Source organism: Canis lupus, chromosome 16, assembly GCF_011100685.1.
Source record: "Canis lupus familiaris isolate Mischka breed German Shepherd chromosome 16, alternate assembly UU_Cfam_GSD_1.0, whole genome shotgun sequence".
NCBI lineage: Eukaryota > Metazoa > Chordata > Mammalia > Carnivora > Canidae > Canis > Canis lupus.
Genome location: NC_049237.1, coordinates 19,630,027 through 19,656,888, shown reverse-complemented (window position 1 = coordinate 19,656,888; position 26,862 = coordinate 19,630,027). Strand labels below are relative to the sequence as shown.

The window sequence follows — 26,862 nt, the reverse complement described above, 5'->3', positions numbered from 1 at the left end:
CTGTCCCCAGCCATCGCCAGCTGCGGCCTAGAGCGAGGTAGCTCTGCAACCCCAGTTTCCATGTTGGAGTTGGAGAGAATTACACCAGCCGCCCGAGGTGGCCCAAGGGTCCTCTGAGACAAAGCAGGAGAGATGGCAGGTAGAGGCTGATACACTGCACTTCTCAGCAGATCATCCCTGGAATTGGGGGATAAGCAAGTGAAATATCCAGATAAAGTTATAAAATCAGAGGTACTGATTTGCCACAAAATTATGCCTTTTGCTTACTTAGCTTAAGTTGGGGAATATTTATCAAATATGCAAATGATACAAAAATCAACATGTTGCATAGTTAATCTGGTCTTGAAAAGATTCCAAGAGTTTTAAAGATTGCCCTGTCTTTGTGTAGTAATTCCACTTTCAGCCATTTATATGAAGAAAATAATCAGAAATGCACAAAGTGATTTATGCACAGGTTCACCTTGCAGATTAATTAGGACTGTGTAACTACTGAAGACCATCTAAATGTCCAGCCATAAGGGTTTCATTAAGTCAACTGTGATAGGTCTTTAAAACAAAATAGTACATATTTATGTAAACAAGAATATTTAATGATATTTACTGTGTGTTATCCAGTAAATAGTAGATGGTATAATGTATCAGTTATATATTTTATGTGCCTGTGTTTCAAAGATAGAGGGAAAAGATGAGAGCAAGAAAGAGAGCAGTCTAGAGAAATGTGCCGTGGGACATCGTAGGCCCCCACTTATTTCCTTTATTTATTCCTTATTATAAGGAATAATGCCTTTGGCCCAGGGCGCGATCCTGGAGACCCGGGATCGAATCCCACGAATCCCACGTCGGGCTCCCGGTGCATGGAGCCTGCTTCTCCCTCTGCCTGTGTCTCTGCCTCTCTCTCTCTCTCTCTCTCTGTGATGACTATCATAAATAAATAAAAATTAAAAAAAAAACATTTAATTCTGTAAAAAAAAAGAAAAAAAGTTAAGAAATTATTTTGCAAGGGACTTTATTTTCACCTTCTGTGACCTCAGTACAAGTTATCACTGAGACTTGAATTCTCCAAAAATACTTTTTTAAGTCTATTACCTGTTATTCATTTTGTACGATGAGGGCATTTCAGAGCACATCTAAAGAGTCTCAGCAATTCTGGTCACCTTGTCTGAGGAGGAACGTTGATAAACTAGGCCATGATGAAGAAGCCAAGATGAAGATTCTAGAAGCAGTAGAAATGTGTGTAGAAGACCCATGGAGATTACAAAACATGCCTTCGGGTGTTTGAGGGCTGACGTGGCTCAGAGGGGAGACCCAGGGCCGGGCAGCACGGTGGAGGTGGTTAGCCCAGCAGAGGACTGACCCCTGGGCATGGGCTGTGGGAACGGTGGGGCCAGCAGAGCTCTGAGGAGCAGCTGGAACCACCTCGGATCCCCTGACGGTGTTTCTGGCTAAGTACCCCTTATTCCCTGTGTGGACCGCATCAGCTTTGCCACCTCCAGGGGCTGCACTGTTTTGCCAGTGTACCTGTTTCCTGGGCTTCCAGGCTCCACTGGTGGTGGCTTAGATGTGTGGATACAGCGCAGGAGGAGAGGTACCGAAAGAGTCCGTGTGCCCCAGCATGCACACAGGACGCCCCTTGTATGGCTTCGTCAGCATTGGGGACGGGCACTTCAGGTGAATTCAGGTAAGATGGAAAACGAAATTCTGTGGTCAGTTGTCACAAAGGGGTTGATTGGAAATCTGTCCAGAAAAAAATAAGTGAAGATAATAGTAAGAAAATACATATCCTTTTCTTCTAGTTACTAAGACATGGCATGAATGTAACTATATGCTAATTTTTAAAACAATAGAGGAATCAGGTGTTGATTATGTCCAAGTTGTATGACAACATGCTAGAACATTCTCTGCTTCTCACTCGAATTTCATAACACCATCAAAAGAGAATCACTTTTTAATACACAAGAGAAATCTAACAGGGGCATTAATTTTCTAACGGATTTTTTAAAAATTTTATATTCAAACCATTCTCTTCGCCAGACACAATTTGTCCCCATGTTTTCAATTTTCTTGCCTCCAGTTGATGGGTTGAACTCTGCCATTTTCTCGCTCGTGAGGTGTGGCAGTTTACTAACAGTGAGGATGGCTCTCCACATCCCCTTTATGACTCCACATTCACCTTTTGTGTCATATTTTTAGTGTCTCTTCAAACGGATTTGCACTGGACTTGCCCATATTCTGGGATGTTTGCGACATCATACTGCCATGGACCAGCCGGACAAGGAGATTTGACCCCACAGGCAGAACAGTGGATGATGGTGAGCGTGAACCACCTGGGTGGGTGTTTCAGGCTTGTGGTGATCCTTCCTTCTGTCTGAAACCCTACAGCTGAAGGAGCTTGGATGCAGAGCTTTGGGGGACGAGACGTCCGAGGACTTGGGGATCCATTCCGTCTCTGGGGCCGGCGAACGGAGCCTCTGGGCTGAGTGTTTGGAACCCAGTGGCCAGCTGTGTTTCAGAACTCAGAGGGCGCAGGTTTTAGAAAGGTAATAGCAAGCCCACGGGAGTGGAGAAGTATCTCCGAATCAAGCACATGATTACTTCTGCAACAAAACATGAATATTCACAGTACATGGAATAAATAAACTAAAAATAGCCTCTTGTCAGTTCAGGACAGAATTTAACACTAAATGAACAAGAAAAATGTTTGGGGTTTGCAATTGGTTTTGGAGGAAAGGGACTGTGGCCGTACCAGGCCGCATCTGGAGCCCAAAGGGGAGAGCACCCTGTGGCCTGTTCATATTCATACGGCCACGATGGAGCCAGACCCCATGGGTATGAGTCCCTGGTGCAGTCTGCCCTGCTGAGCTCTGATCGCCGTGTGGTCCGGGACCGGTGTTTAGCCCTGGGGGCTCATGGGAGCTCTGCAGAGCCTTCCAGAAGAACCCCGAACATCGATGCAGATTTGGGAAATATGACTAGTGAAGAAGAAGCCCTTTGTGTGTGTATTTGAGCAAATCAACAAATTCTGAGCTCCTCCAATATGGCAGTGTTTCTCAATCTTCCCAAATTTCCACCACAGGGTTTAGCATAAGATGCTGAGCTATGTTGTGGGTTATCAATAAACCTTTCTGGAATGAATCATCAGCTGGGTCTTGCCAAGTTAGGAGAGAAAACCAAAGGGGAATAGTGACTACTGACCCCCACTGTGGCCAAGGATAAAAAAACCAGGAGTGAACTGAAATCAGAGGTGGTAAATCAAGAAGAATTCTCTGTCTGAAGGTTTAAAGGTGCAGGGGTCAGACTCTGGTGTCCTGCCCCCATAGGGCTTTCATGCAGTCAGGTCCTCAACAGAGAGAAGAAATGGGACAGCAGGTCACCCACCCGAGCAGCCTGTGTCTGCACCTGGAATGTCCTCAGGTGCCCTTCCTCCACCCGAGGAACGCACCGTGGGGTCTGGGGAGCTTTCCCAGGGGTGCGGGGCTGGAGAGGGCCCTTAGTTGTACCATTTGTCAATTCCCACGACGTAAATATACTCACCAACATGATCTCAAGCTACTGAAGACTTAACAACCAACTCCCGAATATTAATAACTAGTTCTCTCAAGCCAACGTGAACCCACATCAGTACCACTGGGATGGCCCCAGAAAGTTCTGAGCTGCAGGAGGTGTCAGATGGACCCAGAAAACACAGGTGAATGGTCTCTGCATGTTTCCTCTCTTTGACTCATCTGAACGAATATGCTGATTGAATTTGCTCTAGCCAATCGTCCCAAGTTTTGATCTATGGGCAACACAGAATAATGTTTATTAAGCAAATGAATGAACTAACACCAACAATGATGATGATCATGCATATCCCACCTTGCGTGTTCATGGATCTTTATTCTCTAAGGCGTTTACATAATTAGATCACTTGACGTCTGAACAGCTCTATGGAACGGACAGAACGGTGATTTATTATAATCATCTGCAAATGAGGAAATGGAGATGGAAAGCTTGCACGACTTGCCTAGATGACCCAGTGAATGCACTCCAGTCAGGCGTGGGTCTCAGGGTCTGTTTCCCAGTCCTTCCCTCCACCAACGGACCAATTAGCCATTCCTAGCCGTGCATTTCACCAGAATTTTAAGCAGAATTTAACCTTTCACTTCTAAAACAAGTGCTTTCTGACATCCTCCCGATCGAGAGAGTTGTCATGCTTGCGGCATTGGGGAAGCTCTGCAGACAACTGGGGGTCTGTATTTCCTGTATTTCACAAGACATTTCAGATGCAAAATTCTTCTGTCCCCTCCCCGCTCAGTGATCCGACATCAAGAGCTGGGATGATGGGATGAGGACCTCACTCATATTCTCTGGGCCCTCATGTGATAACCTTCCAGCCACGCCATGCGCTGCATGCCCTGGGAGGCTGTGGTTTAGCCAAACACGGGAACTGCCCCTTCCCAGCCCAATGGAACCACGTTCAGAGCACACTAGCCAGCTCCGGGCTTCCCTCAAACATTCTGTCGCTTGTTCACTGAATCCCAGCACCACAAAGCTGGGAGTGCAGAGGCAACCTAGCTTCAGAGTGTTGGGGAGCAAACAGGAAACTTGAAACATTTGCTTTCAGGGTAACTTTGGAAAGTTGCAAATTATTTTTTGGCTACTGAAAAATCGACCAAAATCCGTGCTAGGACAAGTTGTATAATCGAGTCTTCATATTCTGTGACGCAGTCTTGACTCAGCAGGTATTCTGCAGGTACCTGTACAGGAGACAGGCGATAATCATGCTGGGGTCACTCCAAAGTTGCTGCCAGCCCAGCAGCAGCAAAGCACACCAGGGGTGTGGTGACAGACAACCTCGTCCCAGGGGAGCGGCTCCAGGATGAAGGGGCAGCTGCCAGACTAGCTTGTCTTTAATGCTCTGGGTTCAGAGAGAGAAGTCAGTTGAACCTGAGAGCTCTTATCTCCCCTCCTGGGAGAGGTGGGCTATGGGCTGTGCAGCCAGTGGGTGAGCACTTGTTCCTGGGTCTGTGCCCACCTAGGTTCAAATCCTGGCTCTCCTTCCATCCACTTGGCAGCTTAGCCTCTCTCAGTCTGCTTTTTGTGCTAAGAATCATCTGCAGATGAGGAAATGGAGACGGAAAGCTTGTATGACTTGCCTAGATGACCTAGTGAACGCACTCCAGTCAGGCGCGGGTCTCAGGGTCTGTCTCCCAGTCCTTCCCTCAACCTCCCGCCAACGGACAATTCAGCCAGGCACCCCAACAAGAGGTTGTAAGGTTTGTATATTTTATGATTTCTTAAGGCAGGTCTTGATAGTCCAACCGAATCCAGGCCAGCAGAAGGAATGGTGGAAAGCAACACGAAGTTACAGATCACTAAAGCACCAGGGAAGAAGAAATACAGCTGGGAAAAGTGCTGGGCCTGATTAGGGAGGGGTCCTTGCTGCCTGGTTATGGAGCTTTTTTTTTCCTGTGGAAGAGTTTTGAACAGAGCATAAGAACCGTGATCCGGGCAGGTGACCCTGGCCTAACACAGGCTCTGCAGTGTATTCAGGATCTGAGACCCATCTGGGCAGAGCTAGCATGCACCACAGCGCACGCTCATCGCTGGTTCCTTTTTATTAAGATGCATCATTCAGTGGTCCCACCTGTGCTGCGGCATGGTAAGACGCGATAGAAGTTCTGTGTTTACTGTGGCTTCTCGTTTCTGTATAATGGGTGCTCGCCCACAAAAATCTGGAAACCACTCGTTTGTGTGTTTTCTCTCCTGACCGTCGGTTACATCCCTGCTAATGAGGGATTCAGAGGCCATGAAGTAGTGCTTAGGGGAGCAGGTTTCAGAAGCAAATGGCCGGGGCTCAAACTCCTCTCCTATCTCTTACCAGCTGTGGGGTCAGCCTGGGCAAGACAGAGAACCGTTCTCAGCATCCATGTCCTTATCTGTAAGGTGAGGGTCATGACACACCTGCTCAGGGCAGTTGTGTGGAGCAAAGCAGCTGACATGGGCCAGACCTACAGCCCTAGTTATTATTACCAGCTCATCATCAGAAGTTCAGCCGGTCGGGCTAAGGGGATGGACTTCTCAGATGGTTAGTGTCCATCATGGAGCAGAAAAACACAGAACAAGCCAAGTTTGATCAGGCCTGAAAATGGATCATTTGGGATCATTAACAAGGGCTGAATCATAAATGATTTTTTAATCATCATCTTAATACACTCAGGGCTAGTGTGTGAATCCTGAATCAAGGAGAGGTTTTGGTGTGGTAGAGAGTCACACTAAAATCTGAAGACTCATGTGCAACATATTAGAAGCCTGAATCCTTCTGTATCTATTCTAATTTAATTAAAGGCTACTTCCCCCCCAGCTCACTCTTACAAGCTTTTCCCTGGGAAATAGAACGTCTTTCCAATAGATTATCAATAAAATGTTTGGTATGTATGACAAAGGGTGCATATGATGTAGATTTTAGACATATTACCTCTGTGTCTTGTGTTTGTAGGTGGAGACTTGGGATGGAAACGTTTTGGTTGATGAAGGGACATGCACACATAGTACTGCCACTGTGCTCACACAGAGGATATCTAAAGCAACAGGTCTGAAGTTCAAGCAGATGTGCAGTGTTAGACACCCAGCTGTGAAAATCACAAGCACACACCAAATCCAAGTGCCCGGAGCCCTGGGTCTGCCACAGCTGAGTGGCAGTGACAGGTGGGGTGGGTTCACACTGACTTCCATTCACCTTTCATGATTTGGTTATTTGTCAATGACTGGGAAGCAGGTAGTTCTTATTTATTAGAGATTTAGTTTGGTTATTAACAACCACCCTACTCATTGAGGAATGGTCTCGTCTTTGTTTTGTGAGTATAGTTAATCCTTAAGCTGAAATAAGAGCAAAACATGACATTATGATCATTATTTTGGCATTCAAAAATTCAAATATTTTTGTGGGTCTGTTAAGATTTATTGATCTTATTTAGTGAAACGCTACTGGCAGCTACATTAATGAGTCAGACCTAGTCCAGGCCCCTGTTTCCAGGGGTCCAGCCGTGGAGTCAGAATTCAAATTTCTGAGAGAGCACATCGGTTTTTTTTACTGACATTTTGGATGTTAGAAATTTCCCGATGTTACAAGCTATTAATTCAGCAACCAACTGATAATTTTGCTTCTTGGTAAATGTTAGGTCATTGATGAAAAGGAGCTGAAGCATCCAAGATGTTAGATAAATACTGTAATTTATTCAGTTTAATACTCTAAGTCCTGAGATGATCTTGTGGAAGTGGGTCATCTGGCCTGGGTGTTCCTCGCTTCTGTGTCTGGCAAAGTCACGGGAAGCCGGCACTTGACTTTCCTGAGATGCAGACGGCAGTATTTCCCAGAGGGAGGAGGAAGACTCCAGGCTTGGTGCCCTGGGACACACTCTGGTTATTCATGAGTTAACTGGCAGGCCCCATAAATAAATGATGGAGGCGTTTTCAGAGCACTTTGCAAAGAACAAGGATGGCGGAAAATATCACGAGGCTGTCAGATCACATTAAAGCCCAACGACTCGCCATACTCTGTGGGGAAAACTGACAAACGACACTTTTCATCGTGTATTAAAACATATTTTACTGACTGGCTGGTTGGAAAAGAAATTCACCCACAACTGTTTTCTTGCTCCGAAGCAGTGATCTCCCCAAGCTCATTCTTTGCACACTGTGTATATGGTTCGGGCAGGGACATATTTCACAGACATAAATATCATCCATTAGGGCCTTTAAAAGTGAAGATAATATCATTTTTAATGTGGATTCCATTATGGAGAAAGCTGTGCAGGATGGGGAGCTCTGTCTCAGCACCATCTGCCCGTCTTGGCGAGATCCTCCTCACCACTCGTAATGCGGACGCCCCCGCCCCCACCCCCCGGAGCCGTAACCTTCAGGTCCCTCGCCGTGGAAGCCAGGGTGTGTGTTTGGGCAATTGCACTAAGGAAGTGATTTAGGACATTACAGGCCAAGAAAAGGAGGAAAAAATCAATATCCATCACCATCATCAGATGGAAGTCTTGTCACCATGGCTGTGAACTAGAACCATCTTTCCCCTTGGCCTCCTATGTCTCTATTGTGAATCCCACAGGAAATAAACCTTCTCTTAAACCTACTGTGCATGATGGGCCTAAATCAACGGAGCCTCGGTGAAACCAGGGCCCCCAGAACAGCACCGTTCCACCAGCTTTGCACAGATTTCCTCCTCTTCTTTCCTGCCTGTGTCTGACTCATTTATTCACTCACCATAGGGATGGATATTTACCAAGCACCTACTGCATGCCAGGCATTGTGCTCTGACCCATGCTTTATCGTCCCCTAAACCAACACCTGCAGGTAATAAGTTATTCTTTTTCCCAGCTATTTCCTGCTGCAGGTATGAGGCCGCATGTGGAACGGTCCTGTTTTGTAATTTTCACTCTATCCGACAGAGTTGACAATACTTTCATTCCCCTGAAAACCATGGTCTCTGGCATATTGAAATGTCACATCAGGTCCTGGGTGGATACAGGAGGACACAGCCCTCATGAACAACGAAATGATTTAGACCAGCATGTTCTAAGGGACACGAAAGGTCTAGGCAAGAAGAGGTCGCAGCCAACAACTCAGTTCCTGGTGAGGACAAATGTGAATGCAGTAAGTAGGATCTGGAGAGTGGACCGGGGTACCAGAGTCCTTAAATGGGTTGGGTGCAGGCAGCTCGGCTACCTCCTGTCCCTCGGCTGGAACAGCAATGCCCTGGGGCATGGGATACAATAGCCGGAATCAAGATCCCAGATCAGGGATCCTAGGAAATTCCATCAGACCGAGAGTCTGGGTGAAGCTAAAGAAAATTTCCCCAAACATTAAGCAACAGGATCCAGAAACCCAGCACCAGAAGGGTCACATGGTGGCCATGATGGGGGTGGGGGTGGTGGTGGGGGCAGTGCTAAGCCAGACCTTCAGATCTCTTTTATGTTCTTCCTCCTTCTGCTATTCTCTCCCTATCTTCAGCTGTGGAAAACAAAAGTGTTGATTCCAAAAAAAAAAAAAAATCAAGATAGTAATCTGCATCAGAGACTTTGTTTTCACCTCTGATCTTGGCCTTTCTCCAGAGATAAGGAAGAGAAGTTGCCCAAAAACAATTCTCACTGAAGGACCAGCCAAGACCCAGAGAATCGTGTCTGGTAACTTTTGGTTCCAAGTGCACCCTCTGTGCCACTGCCACAGAGCCAGGAAAGCACCTGGGCCTGAGGCAGGGGGTGAGCCTGAGGTCCGGGAGGCATCTGGGTACCGTCCTGGACCCTGGGAAGTTGTGGATGGTCCTCCTGGGGCTCTCTTCATGGTCCACGGACAGAGGGCTTCGCTGAAGGCAGATGAAACCTTCAGGGCCGACGTGCATCGCCTGCCCTCCTAGTGTCGCCTGCACACCCAAGAATTACAGCTGCCTTGAACCGGCTGCGTCAGCCAAGTTCCATTCCAGGACTGGAGGTGTTCTCAGGCGCTCAGCCTCCTGCCCCCTCTGAGGAATCCCGCAGCCCCCGCTTCCCTGTGTGCAGGGCAGTCACGTGTGTTCCATCAGGTTCTGTTCTGCAATGAGCCACCTGCTGAGAGTCCCACTGACTTTGCCTGGGCAGCCAGCACCCTGGAGCAGCGGGGGATCAGGGCACTTCTCTCTGGGTGCTGCCCTCAGGGGTCAGAGCTGCCTCCTGTCCGCCTGCGCTAAATGCGGCTTCTCGAGAGAGACAGAGAGGCCCGCTGTGCAGTATTGTCCTGTGCTCACCCAGCACACAGAGCATTTCCCCAGGATCTCAGATGCGGTGACGCGCCACACGTCCCATGGCCAGGACACCTCAGGGGCCAGGAAGCTGCTGGCAGACAGTGGCAGCGGCCAGCAGTGAGGCCCCTCTGGAGGCCACATGCTCACTTCCCTGTCTCCCTCTTGCTGAGGCCACCCCCGGGCTGCAGCTCCCCTGCTCAAGGCTGCAGGTGCACTCACTTCCTCTTGAGGAGGGAAAACCTGGACCCCAGAGAGCTGTCTCGGCCCCGCCGGCACCAGAGCTCCCAGGTCCCCAGGTCTAGGGTCTCTGGCTCAGGGCATCCTGTCATCATTCTAGCACAGTTCTGTCCTGATGGTTGGCAACCTGTGGAATAAACGGCAAACCTTCCTGCCATTGATACACATGATGCTGTTCAGTAGCACAGGATCAAGGGGCTGGGGGTCGGGGAGAAAGTCATCTTTAAATCCTAGGAAATAGCAGGGAGGGTAAACCAGAACCAAGAAGCCAGCCGGCAGCTGGGCAGGAGCGGCACCTGCTGCATCCACCCTCTCTCCCGTCTCTCTATCTGCCGCCTGGGTTGGGCGCTGTGCCTGGCAGGGTGGCCCGCTCGTGCATGTGCGTCCCTGTGGGCTCCTGGTTTGGGTTCCTTCTGTGCAGGACCCTGGTGCTTTCCCACCACTGCTCCCCGCAATTACGAGAACATGAGGGGGCGCCCCAGGGACTCCTGTATTCCCCCCACAGCCCTCACTTCCACCTTGAGGCAGAAGCACTACCTGCCCTCCTTGCTCAGGAATGAAAGCCCCCCAGGTCACCCTCGCCTACCTCAGGGGTCTAGTGGCAGACCGAGTTTCTGGTTTAGAGCAGGGGGATCCTATATCCTGGAAAAAAGCTCCTCTCCCAAAGAGTAAACACCCTGGATATCAGGGTGTGTAATTACAGGGACGGGGAGCACATCTCTGAGGGTTTTCCAGTGGATTTGATCTTGAGACAGTCATTGCGTCTTCCGCCAACGCCACCACTTGTGTCTCCAGGAGAAGGCTGGTGGAAGGTGCTGGAAGGAAACGGCCTCTGTGGAAGAGCCTCCTTTGACAGGGATGTGTGGCTGCCACTGAATCACAGTCATCTTTCAAATTAATCCAGCTCATGGGGATCCCTGGGTGGCTCAGCGGTTTAGCATTTGTCTTCGGCCCAGGGCATGATCCTGGAGTCCCAAGATTGAGTCCCACGTCGGGCTCCCTGCATGGAGCCTGCTTCTCCCTCTGCCTGTGTCTTTGCCTCTCTTCCTCTCTGTCTCTCATGAATAAATAAATAAAATCTTAAAAAACATTAACCCAGCTCCTCAGCCTTTAGGAAGCCGTATTACCTAAGGAAAGGCCGGAGGAGCTGCCAGGCCCTGGACATGAATGGCTAGCACTCTTGCCCACAGAGATCACAGGCAAGGACCTAAGGCAGCTTTGCTCCAGAGACAACTTTCCTCACGGAGGCCTCAGTGGGGCCTGGCCTCTGTCACCAGCCAGAGAGGTCTGGGCCAGCCAAGGGGCTGCGCGGAGACGAGGTTCCTCCACCACCTTGCAATGCAGAGGCTGAGTCGGGTGCAACCGTAGAAACCGAGTATCCATGGGGACCCTTGGCCTGTGGGGCACCCACAGAGGAGAGGGTTTCTAGCCTTTGTGTGACTTTCTCGAGGAGCAAAACAAATGCCAAATGTGCTTGGCCCATACCCCAGGAGCCTGGCGAGCAGGCCGGAGACAAAACTATATAAAATGGTGGAGACTTGCAGTTGTGGTGTTCACAGTGTCTCCCGAGGGACCTCTCTGTGTCCTCTTCATGGGGGAAGCCACCTGGTGTCATCCATCTGTCCACCCTCACCTGGGGTGTTTGCTCAGTAGGCTTCTATCATGACGGAACACAGTATCCCTAGTTAAAGAAATTTCAAGTATGACTGCCTGGTGGAAGCATCTAGAAGCAAAGGTGAATCCATTGGATCACATGGGCAGTCCCAAATTTTCCTGGGCCCTTCCACTTGTTTGGCTGTTATAATTGTGCCATCCCTGGGCTCAGGTGTGTCTGTGTGGTTGCCCACAGTAGGGGCTCATCTTGGGGGCCAGTGAGAGAGGCCCAGTCCTGAGGTGGTGATTAGGGGAAGTCTGCTCAACCCTTCCTCAAACAGGATAGCGAGTGTCTCCAGAAATAACCCTAATCCTGAACGCTGTGCATTCCAGCCCCACTGGACGTCCTTCATGCTCTCCACATTTGCCTTGATTCCAGGGACCTCGCTATTAGGAAATACGTGCAGAGAGAAAGACTGAGATTATCTACAAGATGCGCTGATGTCGTAAGCTCTCCTAGGAAGGAGAAAAGTCGACTTAGACCAGAATCACCTCAACAGTCGGACTCAGCAGACAGCGCCATCGGCAATGCCCCCTCTCCTCGTTGACGCAGAACTGACTCTTCCAACGGCACAGACGCCTGGACTGCTGCTCTGTACATTAGAGATCTCACTCGTTAGGAAGAAGTGGCATAATTACTGCCCCTCGGAAATTTTAAGTATGACTTAATTGTCCTTTGAGCTCAAACGCCGAACCAAACTGGCTCCACACTAGTTTTTATGCTCCCGAGCAATTTAAACCTTTTATTAGAGCCTCAGGAAATCACTTTTCAACTGCCCTCTTTATTCCTTCTAGGATTTATGCAGCTTTTTTTTTTTATTAGTTTTAATTCGTATGGTATTCGGTATTCTGAAACTTTGAAGCAACCTGAGACATGAGGCCTGTGGTCGCCCTGAGGACCAGAGGCTCGGTGGCCGAGGGACCTGCTGAGAAACCGGAAAGGCCATCCCAGGATCAGACGCCCCGTTCAGAAGTGCAAGGAAAAGATTCTTGGCAAGAGAAGAAGGGAATTTGAACGGACAGAGCAGGTGTTTCACATACATGACTCATTCCACTAGGAAGCCCACTCAGGATTAAATCCACATGGATCCCAGGCTATTGGCAAAGATGGGGGCTGCCCTGGGGCTTTGAGGTGAGGACCTACCAGGCAGACTGGCCACTCAGCCCTCCCTTCCCGGCCTGTATCTCTTAGCTCTGCACGTGCACATTTATTTGTGGTTCTGTCCCCGGGAGTGCCATGGCACTCTTCCTTCCGCGCTGGGTCTGGGGTGCGGATGGGGGTGCAGCGGTGGTCAGCGTGGCCCTTGGGATGGGAGGGCATCACAGGCAGGCTTGTCTCAGCCAGCGTAGCAGGTTCCCTCATGTATCTTCTCTTTCCACCTTTGGAGATGTTTCTGTAGATGAAGAATTAAAACAAAACAAAACAAAACAAAACAATGCAAATAGCTGTCAGTTTGCTTCTGAAAAACCTGTTATCTTGAGTTCTCGGGAGAGATCCATGCAGGAGTGGATCAGGACAGGCTCAGAGGTCAGAGGCAAGGCCCAGATGTCTGGCTGCCCTGCCCCAGGTGGGGAGTGGAGTCAGAAGCCTCTGAACTGATCAGGTCTATGCAATGTGGTGATGCCCCCCGCCGCCATAGAGACCAGGTCAGGGTAGCAGACCCCAAGTGGGCCCCCCCTCCTCCAAGGTGAACACATGTCCCTACAGGCTTCCCGCCCTGCCTACAGGGCCCACGGGCAAGACCAGCCCCAGGGGCCAGGTGGTGGCTGAAGCTGAGGGATGCTGGCCTCCCCTTCGACTGCCTACCTGACCCATAGATAAGACAAAGCACATCAGACAAACAGAGCAGCAGGTGCAACCCTCCCTCCTCTGCTTGCTCGGATCGTACTTCTCGCCTTGCTAGGTTTTGCCATGTACAGGCTGGGGTGCTGTCCTTTCTTTACCATGCAGAGGTGGCATGAGCAAGGAGAGTGCAGTGTCCCGAAGGATCCCTCACCCCCAGCCTCTCGGAACCCACCGTCCCAGGGCCCCCTCCTGCCCGTTTGGGAACTCAGACACATATCTGTATGCCTGACCTCCAAATACCATGCTTCCCACAGTGCACGGTGTTGGTCCCGGGCGTTAAGTCGAGCTTTCAATCCCCAGGGATCAACAAGTAGACAAACTAAGTAGCATCTTATGGTGTGGGGTGAAGACACATCCCTATCCCCTTTCATCTCTGGAGGGGAACTGATGCCGTGCTTCCCCCTTCCTGAGAACCGGGCAACGGAGCCAGGGCGCTGTATGTTCACAGGGGAAAAGAGAAACAATTACAGACTGAAATAATCCCAGTAAACAATTATTTGATGAAATTATGAATATACACAGATTTTCAAGGCACATAGCCTGAGATTATTAAAGTGCAGGAATTTTGAATAGTAAAACAGACAATGGGAGATATTCAGAAGTTCAGATAAATAAAAACAATCATTTTCCTTTGCAGTGGCAAATAGTTCAGTAAATATATGGGAACAGTGAGACACTCCCATGAAAAACATTAATTAAGTAAATTCTGTTCCGCGGAGGGTGGTGGGGGGAGGGTGGCAGGCGGAAAATGTGGAGAAGCAAGCTCGTGCGTCAGTAGCGCTTCCAGCCCTTTGAAGACAGATCCCATCGTCAGGCTGGATACATGCTCTGGCCGTGCCGGGCGTCCCCCCTGGGACGGGCGAGGGACCTCCAGACTGCAGGGATCCAACAAGAGAGAGGAAGTCAGGGAAATGCCCGGATGGGGGGTACTGTGACCAGGTGGGGCACCTGCTGAGCGCGTGAAGTCGGGCAGGTTGTGCCCCGATTTCCATGAGATGCCGTCAGAAAATACTCCCCTAACCTTGTCTTGTTTATGAAGCTTCCTGCCCAGGTGGAAGGAAAAATGTAATTCCTTCTTCTTCCTGTAACAGTTTTTCTGACCCTTCTTTTTCCCACCTGGAACCTGTCTTCTCTCTTTCGCCAGCTCTGCCAAAGGGACGCTTCCCTGTCGAGCGCCTGACCCTGAGCTTGGAAGCCTCCTCTCGGACGTGGGTCTGGTTTGCTGTACTGGGCTAAGGCAATCCGCTGACATGCTGCTGACAAAGTCAGGGCTGGGTCTTTTTTCTTGCGCTGAAGGAGACGCGGCATCTTCCTGGTGGCGGGTGTGCCAATGGGTCAGCAGGACAAGGGCATCTGGTCTCCCCACACACAGTGTCATGTCTCGTCAGAGGCTGGGCCTGGCGGGTGTTTCTAAAGCATCCGCAGTAGGCACAGTGGGCCTGTCACTGTCAGAGACAAGGGATCTATCCGTTACGAGGTGCCTCCCCAGCACCCCTCCATCAGGCCCTGGAAAATCATACCCTCTAGTACTCCAACGCTTGCCAGGAATAACCTAGGAACTCTGGTGTCGTCGGATGTGAATGACAAGGCTGGGGCTGATGAGTAGGTGCATGTGGCAAGTCACTAATGAGTATTTGTCGGCTGCCTGCACGACAAGATCACTTGACTATCTACGAAGCATCCCTTGGTGTGCTGGAGCGGGCCTGGAAAGCTCAGGAGACCCCAGGGTTAAAAATCCAGGGGCATTTACACCACAGAAATGGGCAAATACTACAAATCAAGGTGCTCCTCCTGCCCCACATCCCCCCGCCTGCCCCTGGGTTCCCGGCCAGGCCAGAGAGAACTGGTTCACTCGCAAGGCCCTGCCTGCCCCACCGATGGAGTCATGCTGGGGCTTTGGAACTCAGCTCACACAAAATCTGTTACTCCCGACTCTGGCGGCGAGGGTTGTGAGGTTTTGAAGGGCATGATTTAATCTATGCAACATCCATGTAAAAACAAGTTGTGTAATAACAGGCCTCTAGTTTATTTCTTAAATATCAGCATCTCTTTAAGCCAGCTTCCTGAAGGTGTTAACTTCAGGATGAAAGGTGAGAAAAAAAAAGAATAGCCTTTCATCTTTGCATTTCAGAGGCCCTGAATTCCCACCGTGAATTAATATGCTCATGTTTATTTTTGCTCTTTGGCCTCAAATGGAGAACGGACGGCTTTCTAGAGACCATCCAGCAGGGAGGGACTGAGCACACTGTTTGTTTTAGAATCAGGTGGCACTCGAGGACTCACGGATGCACAGTGTTGTAGGTTCTCTGAGAATTCTTGGCATTCATTAATGTCCTCTAATTTTGTTAATGAGATCAAGTTAATTACAGCCAAATAATTTGATCCTCCCCATATTATCTGGATATTTCAAACGGATGCATTTTTTTTCCATCTAAAGTATATAGATTTGCTTCACTGGCCCACGTTATTTTTCTTAAGACCTGGTTTGGATCGTTTGTCCTTTTTTGCCTCTTCTATATAATTTTCTGGATTAACTTCCCACAAGACAAAAGCCGGGGTTGTTCTCAGTCCTTGGAGACTTGCTGTCTTGTTTCTGACTCCTCTGGAAAGTCTGAGGAAATCCTCCTTATAACAATTTTAGGTTGGTTAAAGGGAAAAACCACCATTTTCTATTTATAACTCTGTAGCTCACCAGCATATCAAGAGATGCCAAAGCAAATCCATGTCACCACGGGACCAGCCACAGTGCCTGACCAGGGTCCCCACCCCCAGATGGCTCTCGTTGGACTGCACATCCTCCCAGAAACACGGCCCACCATCCTGGGTTCTCAGACAAGTGTGCTGGGAGGGCAGGCGGGGGCTATAATTTACTTTGGCTTTAACATAACCTTTTGGTACATCACTGGTAGGAAAATTAATATGTGAGGTCACTGGACACACTGCAGGTCCCAAAGGAGGATCCCAAGGAGGCCCCTGTGAGCTGCAGCCGTCCGGGACCAGGCTGCGTGTCTGATCCCTGGTCAGAGAGATGGCAAGAAGTGCCCAGCTGCTCATTCACAGAACCCACTGCCAATACCGAGAGGCAAAGGGCAGGAGTCCTGAAACCGAGGGTGACTCAGCCACCTGCAAACAAGCCTGAACAAGTGGCTTCCGAACAAAATGACACAAATGGTGCAGACGTGTTGTTTCCTCTTTCTTCCAACAAAGGAAGCTGCAGTGATGGAACGGCAGCTGCCTGCCCACGGAGAATTGTTTGGGGCAGCAAGCATGAGGTATTAGGGGACCCACATGACTGAGCTGTAGGAGAGGGGGCACCTGAAGTGGCCTGTCTGCGGCCATGCACGGACACTGTGGCAGAAGACCGTCACCACCCCCTAGGGATTGGCCGCATGACGTCACTCAGGTATATAATCACTTGACGTCACTGTAGGGTTCAGGGTGCCATATACATGCCTCCAAGAGGGATTAAAGCAGGGGATTGATGGGGAGGAAGGAGAGTGACATTGCCCCGCAGAGCTCACCTGGGTGTGGAGGAAGCTGCAGGGCTCGCTCACACACAGACTTGGCTTCAAACTAATGTTGCAGAATTTGTCAGTGACAAATAGGGGCCCTGACGTGACACGTCAGGCCTCTCTCATGAAATGGCGTGAGCACTTTATAAAGTGCCTAGTCCCCTTTGCGGATGACTTAGTGAGACATTAAGCCCCCGAGACATTTCTCCTATGTGGCCCCATGCTTCCGGAAATGGTGGTGCTTGTGCAGCAAAGCTGCCCGTGGTCGTGCTGAGATGGTGACTTCTTTAGGACACGTTATGGGAGCAGCAGGTGCACCGGCTGGCCCAGGACCTGCATTTCCACCAGGGCTCTCGGTGAGCCTCATGGAGGCGGTTTAGAGGCCACCCTTGGTGAAACAGCCCTGGAACCCAGGAGTCGCAGTGGATTCGACAGGTCTTGGGGGACATGTCACAGGTGGGGCAGCCCAGTGGCCAGGGTGTTTCAAAGGGCGTGTGCGTGTGCGGGGCGTGTGGGAGCAAGGTCGGACTGAGGAAGGCCATGAGCCCTCGGGGGGCCCAGGGCACCAGGAGTTGGTGTCCAGGCTGAGCGAGGGGTGCGCCGTGCTGATCACTCTAGGAATGTAGCAGGTCCCGGAGGGAGGTGTGAGCTCGGGCAAGGTGGTCTCCTCATGGGGGTGATTCCGATGAGCTGACAGCAAGGGCTGAATTCAGGCAGCACCCCCAAAGCAGGGAGACCAACACCTCCCTCCTGGGCGGCACGTCGGCACCCCTCGAGCCCACTGGGGCCTCTTTCCTTCCCCTAGCTTCCTTTAGACTCCTATTTTCTTCATCTAAAATATAACCCTCTCTCTTTTTCTTCCAGGCTTCTCTGTCCCCTCTTCCTCTCCTGATCATCTGCAAGGCAACCTCCTTGTTTCTCCCATGACGTCCTCGAGGCATGAGTGATGTGTAAATTCTTAATTGCCAGCATCACGATTATGTGTTGCTTTGAGCACAGGGTGGTCCCGTCTTCTTAAGCAGAGCTTTTGCTCGTGAGGGACTGGACCTGAGCTCCACACTAGGAAATGGCATCCGGCCCCTTTAAGATAGAGCCCAGAGCAGAGGTTTCCAGAAAAGCTGTGGGACATGGGCTGACCGGGGCACATTCCCGCGGAGGTGAGCGGAAGGTGAAGTGGGGACCTTGTGAATGTGTCTCTGACTCGTTGAGGTCCCGGGACACTGCGTTGGCACCTCTGCTTGATGAGTCACCTTATGATAAATCCAGCTTGAGTCACTGGCAGAAATAACGAAATGAAGCATATGTGGATTCAATTAAGCCCAGGGAACCCTGATGGGCATGTTCAGGAGACGCTGAGAACTAATAAATCAGGCATGCCAAAGAGGGAAACGGGAGCTGAGGGCAGATTAGAGGCAGGAATTTGTGTCGGGAATGAGCACTTCCCGTGGTGAGTGGTCCCACAGCGCACATAATGGGCCCCCTCGGGCACCCCCAGCTCCCCAGCACGTGTGGTGTGGGCCACACTCCTGGCCTGGAAACACCGGGAAGGAGAGGCGGGCCCCACTGGCAGCACCGTGAAGGCGCAGTTACCACGCGGCGTGTGTTCTGTGGATGGGGCAGCAGGGGTGCCTCCTGTCACACCCTTCCCTCACAACAGGACCAGGACAGGTGTCGTGACCCTTGCAGGGCGCGAGCTGCCCACCCCGTGGAAATGGGGAATTACAACCCCCTGCAGTCGACAGTGATACAGGCTGCTTTGTGGCCGCAGTAAGCCTTGGTCCAAGTCGAGGTCCCATGGGACAGAATACATAACTAAGTTAGTTCTCACAACGTGAGGCAGCACGTAGCATTTGCAGTCTTGTATTATTTTTCTTTTATAAACATGTCCTGAACCCTTGACCGTATCCTAAGGCCAAAGGGATGGAAGTGGCATGTTTGACTTTCATCCAGATCAGCTCTTGTATGGAATGGGTGCCCAGCGACGGTGTGCGTGGTGATGTGATCATCACAGAACTAACATATCTTAATGATCAGTTTGCACACACCCTGTGACAAAGCGATGTTGCTTGAGGTGTGATCATAGCCACGGAGAAACAGTCAGCCACCACCAGGGCTCAACAAGAGAACATCACTTGAAAGGCCAGAAGTCTCCACAGGTGACTGTGTGGCGATGCACAGATTTTCACCAGGTTTAAGATGAAAAGAAACAAGAAAAAAGAATGTGGGGGGTGTATGTGGACATGTGTGTGCACACATGTATGTAGGTCCCTGTGTATAGATAGGCGTGTAAGCACCTGTGTGCAGGTGCTTGCGCATGAATGTGCATGCAGGTATATATGGGGCTGTACACAGGTATATCCATGTGCATGCTTGTGTGTGCATGAATACTGGTGTGTGTATGAGAGTATGCACAATGTTTTCAGGGGCATACACTAGGGTGTTCATGTGTGTGTGTGCATGCATGCATGTGCACACTGTGCACAAGAGCATACACAGGTGTGTTCATGTGTGTGCCTGGGATGTGAACAGGTGTATATGGGAGTGTGCATGATGTGTACAGGGGTATACATGGGTGTGTGCAGGTGTGTGCATGAGTGCATGTGCATGGGGTATGCGTGCATGTGCACATGTGTGTGCAGGGGTATGCCTGCCTTTCCTGTGGCTTCCAAAATGCCCTTAAACACAAAGTTCACAAACTCACAGAAAGCTGTGGTCACACTCACAATGCTTTAAAAATCTTTTGTGATTTTCTCCGTTTCCAACCCCATGTTGCATGTTGGCTATGAGATAACAGGAAAGGTTAAGTCTGCTGTGGCCCCTGAGTGTGGAGAGCCAAGGCTTCCATGCCAAAGTAACAAGATTAATACCTTTTTGACAGAATTTAATAATATGGTTTTATAATATTTAATTTTGTTCAGAAAATATCTCTCAGTAGGAAGCCTTTTTTCCTTTACTTACCTAAACATTATTACTTTAAAACAATTTCCTGGCACAAAGAATTTATTATGTAGACTTGTGATCTGATTCTTATAGACCTTTGGGGGAGGGATGGATTAACTTCAAGTTAATTTGGACATTCAACCAATTCTGACAAGCTGAGTCGTCAGCCTACTGCAAATAAGGGTAGTTACATCTGGATTTATCTTATTTTAAGGACAGTTGACAGAGAGAAACTTTGCTTTTGCCTCAGATAACAAGAGGTCTTTCTATTTCTTGAACTGAAGTTGGACACAATTAGTCACGTCAATTTGTCCTCCTGTGGGTTTCCAAATACGGTTGTCAGCAACAGTCTCACTACGTGACAGCCCTTCTACTAAATGACCTAATTACTCTCTTTAACGCCCCAAACAGTGATTTACCATCCATCAGGAAATTCCTAGTGGAGTCTTCCTGCTAATATCTTGGTGGTAAAACCAGTGAAAATAAATTGGTTCTGTTGCAAAGTATTCTGACGAGGCTGGGGTTGACTCTATGTACAAAGACAAAGGAGGGGAGGGATTCAACTTTCCCCAAATGGGGATGTTAGCAGATCAAACAGCCTTTCATCATTATTTAAAAGTGATTTCTTTAGAATTCTCTAGACGGACTCTCCTTGGGATCATTACACTGGCGAGAAAGAAGCCCCAGATTCTCAATGGCAAGTGCCCCCCTCCCACTCGCCCCGCACAGTGCCTCCCAGCCCCCACAGTGGCTCTTGGCTCAGGAACCCCCATAGCCCCCTCCCCAGGGTGGACAGGGAACTGCAGGGGGAGCCCAAGGCTGAAGCTCTGGGCTGGTTTGCCAGCTGCTGGAGCCTATTCTCAGTAGGGCCCACATGTGACATTCCTTCCCCAGCTGTCTTTCCTCCCAAAGTGCTTGTCAACTATATGGCCCCACTGCAGAGGCCCAGATGTGGGTGTTGGGAGCAGAGGCTCCTGTGAAGAGGTCGGAGCTGGGGAGAAAAGGTAAGAGAGAGGCCAGTCGGGTTCCAGGCAACAAGGCTTGCCACCACACTTCTAGAAAAAGCTTTCTAGCCTAGGTAACTGTCCATTAAAGTTAGCTTACAGTGAACTGTTCTTCCTAGGGGCCCAGCACTGTGCTGAAGATTTGCCTGCATTTTCTTGTTCAACCTCAAAAGCCCTTTGAGGGGGGCTCCATGAATTAGGTCCTATTAGACCCACATTTAACAGGAGGGGCCCTCAGGACCTATCACACAAGCAGTAAGTGACAGGACCAGCTCTCATCTCAAGAACAAAATAAATATGGAAAGCAAAAGAATAAATGCATGAAGTGATCTCTGAATTGAATCTCCAGCCTTTTGAGGGGGTCCCTGCAATGTGGTGTAATGGACGCAATGATGCATTACCTGGAACCCCCTCTCCTGTGGGTGGCAGGAGGCTGGGCCTTGAAAGCTCACCTTCCACATGAAGTGTCCTCAGCTGGAGGAGCTGCCCCACATGGGTTGGGGTAACTCTACAGCCCATTCCAATCCAGGGTTCTCTGAGGACTGGCTGAAGCCCATGCTGCGGTGACTCCACACATTACCTGCTCTTTGCTTGTTCTGTTCCCATAGACCTGCATACGGGTTTCTGTCTCACATTGTGTTGCTGGAGAACCTGGTATTAAAGGTGATATGAGGGGTGGATGTGAGCACAGACTCAAATGGGATTGATTTTTGGAGCTGAGCCACCCACTGGCCAGCCAGAGACGAGATCCATGCCTTGGTGCTGGGTGAAGTGCTGGAAGCCCCAGCCTGCCGTGGGGCACATAGGTCGAGCTTCTGTGGGTGTGAAGAGAGAGGAGGTATCAGTGGAAGGGGGCCATCAGAGCAATAGCTCAGGCATCTGAGAAGTTCCGGAGAAGTGATTCCAAGGATCATAGAACTGAATGGATCCTGTTGGGAGTTACGGAGGAGAAAGATTGTTATATTAGGGACAGGGACCGTGAGCTTCTAGATGGACATATGGCAGTGAGCACAAAGTGTAAAGACCTTTGTTTCACATATTAATTCCCACCAAAAATTGCCTCTCATGGAAGAGGCACTTAAACCTAAAGTATACACTAAACTTCCACCACACGATATCAGCCAGCCTCTCTTGTTGGTCACCACACTGTTGGCCCAATGGCACGTGAATGGGACAGTAATGGTGGCAGGGGTGGAAGCCACCCCTGTGCCCCTGGCTTGGGGCCTTCTCCCCAAGGCTGAGATAGCTTCCAGCCAGCATGCCAGTGGCCGGACACCCAACTTACCAGCAACAGACATCAACCCTGTCCCCACCCAGCACCACGTCTTGTGGAGACTTGCCAGCCACTCCATGGACAATGGAAAGGGACAGCGATTCATCTGGACTAGAACTAACACATACTCCAAGTCTAGGAAGGCCTTCACGCCTGGAGGCTAACAAAAGATTTGATTCCCTGATACAGTACATGGCATAGCATGTCCTTGGATGAAAGCACCCACCTTTACCAAAGAAGTCATGGCAGTTAGCACAAGACTGTGGCAGACACTGGTCCTTTCCAGAAGTCATCAACCACAGGGAATCTGGAATGCAGGTGATTCACTGGAGCATCTCTTGGTACTCTGCCCAGCTTTGATGGTAAATGGATAAGTGTAGCAGCTACAGCCTAAGAGGAACATAATGACCAGAAATGAGGATCTGGTTTTCCTCCAATAGTGAGCAGGGGTGCTAGCCAAGGGCAGAGGTTAAGTGAGCAATGTCTGTAGCAGCCTCAAGATGGCTACAGGAGCAGGGCCTGTAGTCCTGTAACTTTTCTGGTCTCAGTTGGACCAAGAATAGAGAGACTCACTCAAAGACAGGGAGCTGTTCCCATGCACGGTAACCGGTATATGAAATAAGCATGTTTGAGACACACAAGCAGCACATTGCAGCGAGCACTGTGGGGTACCACCCACACCCATATTCCCCTTCCCTGTGAGGCCTGGTCCTCCCTCCTGGCCGCTAGACCTACTGGCCCCTGGGGGCTCACAGCTGAGTGATTCCCAGGGAACTTCCATCAGCTGAATGAGATGCCCCACTAGGATCATGCCCCTCCAGTCTGGGCATAGCTCACATCCGGTGACTGTTTCAGCATGGATGCCCTCTTCTCTGGATTAGGGGCAACTCTGAAGGCCCATCTCAGACTCAGAACCCCCTATGGATTATGTAAAGTCTCTGTTGCTTGTGCCCAATAACCCAACTTTCTGCCCATTTGTGCTTCTCTCTGCTCTTAAGAGTTCCTACTGAGAGAGCCCCCCTCCCTAAAACTTTTGCAGACTAATCTCTATCTTGGGTTCTATTGCTTAGTGAACCTGTCTTGGCACAATGATTTGAATGGCATTCAAAAAATCAGAAACATCATTTCTAGAATTGTACTTATTTTTTTCTTATTCACGTTAGGCAAACTTTAAAATTCTTCACCCCATCTTTGATCAGATACCTAATCAGCAAATCTGAGCAGAGAAGTTCCTGGCCCCAAAGACTCTTTCTTTCCAGGGGAACTCTCCATCTGCCCCCAAAACTCCACCAGACAGACTCTTGGACAGACTCTTGTCTTATTCTCTGTGATGCTGAGACTGGAAATAATCAATATTGACACAGTGTAGATTCATTATTCATTCACCAAGTCAAGACAGTAAAGATGTTGACTATAGCTAAGGAATAACTGAGGGGAGGACTGGCATAGATTCTAGACAGGCAATTCCTTCCTCCTGGGAAGGCACAAACAGTAAGTCACCACCAATGACATCCATTTGCTTATTAACATAGTCACACCATGTTCTTATCACAATACAGCTATGTTGTCAATGGCAATGTCAGATAATACTACCAATAATATTACTAACGTGATTTAAAGCTTAGAAGACCCAATGTTGAGGAGCATTGTATTGTTAATAAAAGACTTTAAAATTATTATCTTCATGGTTTTCAAAGCATAACACTGAATGTCCTAGGAGTTTTGTGGCACTGTCCTGGGGCTTGGGGATAAAGGGTCCATATGGCGGGATTCTAAGAGTCCCACCCTGCTTCACCCTAAGTGGACCTGCTGCTGTCAGCTTTATGGGTTCCACTATCCTTATGAGACTTCCTCTGAGGAGTGTGGACTCCAACTCTGTGGCTCCAACTTTTTTGATTTGCTCAGAGGCTAAGGACAGAAATCACAACCTGCTGGTCTCGGAATAGCAGCCTTTTTGTCTGAAGTGCCTTCTGTCCCCCAAATGGCTTCTTGACATTGTCCTTAGAGTAGTTTTCCAGTGAACTTAAGTGATGACCTTGCCAAAAATCTTTCAGGATATCATTGTACTGTGAGCTTTTATGTGACCATTATCTCCCTAATGGTGTTTTCTGAGCACGTGTGCCCTACATAGCTGAAAACAGAAGAAACAGCCAGCCGGGTGAGTGAGGACAATGCAGCAAAGTGTGACATTGATAAGTATTTTTAAGGCAGTATTAGCCTTATATAATGTCCTATTACTCAAATCAGACCATTTTTATTTTTAAATTTATTTATTTTAGATAGAGAGAGGGAGAATGGGTGTGCATGAGTTGGGGGAGGAGCAGAGGGAGACAGAAAATCTCAAGCAGGCTCCACACTGAGCACAGAACCCAACTCAGGGCTTGATGTCACAACCTTGAGATTATGATCTGAGCTGAAACCAAGTGTCAGATGCTTAACTGACTAAGCCACCCAGGTGCCCCTATTTTTATTTTTAATGGGAAAGATCACATGCATCTAAGATAATTCCATCACTGGGTAGTTTTTATCAGTGATGATTGATTAGCAGTGGTTATGTTTTTTATTTATTTATTTATTTATTTTTTGAATTTTTTTTAAAGATTTTATTTATTCATGATAGTCACAGAGAGAGAGAGAGAGACAGAGAGAGAGAGAGAGAGAGGCAGAGACACAGGCAGAGGGAGAAGCAGGCTCCATGCACCGGGAGCCCGACGTGGGATTCGATCCTGGGTCTCCAGGATCGCGCCCTGGGCCAAAGGCAGGCGCCAAACCGCTGTGCCACCCAGGGATCCCTGATTAGCAGTGGTTATGATCTCAGTAAGACCAGTCACCTTTGAGAACATAAATGCTATTTGTTTGTGATATTAATAATAGTACTAAAGCATCAATCACTTATTTAGTGCTTACTATATGCCAGGCACTGTTTGAACTGCTTTGTTAAATAACTCATTTAATCCTCATGACAACTTTTTGAGATGAGTACTATTAACAACTCAACATTATAGGAGGCAAAATCATGGCCCAGAAGTGAAGTTGTTTGCCTACAGCCACGTTGGTAGGAAGTGTAGGAAGCCTGCCATCGATCCAGATACATGACTAGACTCTTCTTGCCATCATAGTGCGGCAAACAGCTCTACTAATATTTAGTGGTCCATTTGTTTTTATCTGAAGAACAAGGAATTCCAGAATAAAAGAAAAGAATGGTTGTCTCTCTGGTTTAACTATTTGCGCATCTCTTTTGAGAGCAGAAGAATATGTTTTATAAAGATCAAGTTTCAGAACTTGCTTCTGTTGTGATGTTGAAGCCATGCGGTCTGCGTCTTTCCCATGGGCAGAGTGCCTGGCACAGGATGGATGCTTTATAATCCTGTATAAATGATTTAATTCAGTCGGAGAAGAAGTTCCTAGGATTCACAGGGAACAACTTCATGGATGAGTGATGTGAGCTCTTAAATAAATAAATATGATTGTATTGATCCAAGGCTTCCCTTAGGAAAGGCCTGAGTTCTTCATAAAGATTTATTCAGCCATCATGTACTACAAAGATTACCACCCCCTTTTGAAGTTTCCTATAGTAATTGTAAGCCTGCTGTAGGATATCCTAAGGGCAGTTCACCAAATGTGAATTGAAAGTTAACACAGCCTAGTGGGAGGGATGCCCCTCCTGGCTATGGTGTAATGGCTAGTTTTGGACCATCCTCCCACTAACAGCAACTACAAAATCTCTGGTCAGGCATCAGGAAGCTGTGGGGACAGCCAAGACTGGGGAACCAAGAACTTCAAAGAAGAAAAATGAACTGAGGTGTGCTCTACATCCCTATCACTATTTCTTCCCAGAAAATTTGCTAATTCTTGACAAGAAGTTAAGCATTGTGGCAGTTAGGTCCTTCAGGAAGCAGTCACTGAAACAAAATTAGAAGCGTGAGGAATTTTTTGAGGATAATATCCATGAACTAGAAAAGAGAAAGGAAGCTGAATGGGGCCATGATGCATATTTGACTCCCATGAAGGAAAAAGGGAAAGGAGGAAGGATTTGGCCAAGGACAACCAAGGGCCTGCAAACCTGACAAAGATTTGGAGAACCCAATAGGGAGCACCAGAGCCATGATTGGCCATTCGAGGAATCCCACCCTAGACTTCTAAGGGAGAGCGTAAGGTGATATAAAATGTGAGGTGGTTCCTGATGACACTGAGCTAGCAGCTGCAGCTGAATGCACTCATTCTATGTGAATGGGAAGTTCTTTCCTGAAGGGCAGTCTGAGTAGCATACCTCAAAGCCTGCCACAGAGGCTGTGTAGAAACATATCACAAATGTGTAACTGGAGTCCCAGAGGATGCGAAGGAAAGAACAAAAGCAGAAGCAGGACTTAGAGATACTGGCCAAGAATTTTCTGAAATTGATGAAAGACAACAAATCACAAATTCAAGCCCTGAAAAAAATGTAGCAGGACAAAAATGAAGACAGCCACACTAAACATATATGATAAATATATCATAGTCCAACTGCTAAAAAATTTGGGACAAAAAAAAATCTTAATAGAAGGCAGAGAAAATAAGCATAACTTTCAAATAAGCAACATTAATAAACTGATGACTTTTCAACAGAAATGATGGAACCTGGAAGGCGATGGAAT

At 48.8% G+C, this 26,862-nt stretch overlaps 1 long non-coding RNA gene across 1 annotated transcript; it reads right to left on the bottom strand.

Annotated features, from left to right (window-relative positions):
- Positions 1-1,086: 1,086 nt before the first annotated feature.
- On the bottom strand, positions 1,087-2,120 carry LOC111090159. The gene is made up of 3 exons (XR_005371068.1): positions 2,017-2,120; positions 1,519-1,734; positions 1,087-1,213 (listed from the first exon to the last, which is right to left on the bottom strand). It is a non-coding gene; the product is annotated as an uncharacterized LOC111090159 (long non-coding RNA).
- Positions 2,121-26,862: the final 24,742 nt, after the last annotated feature.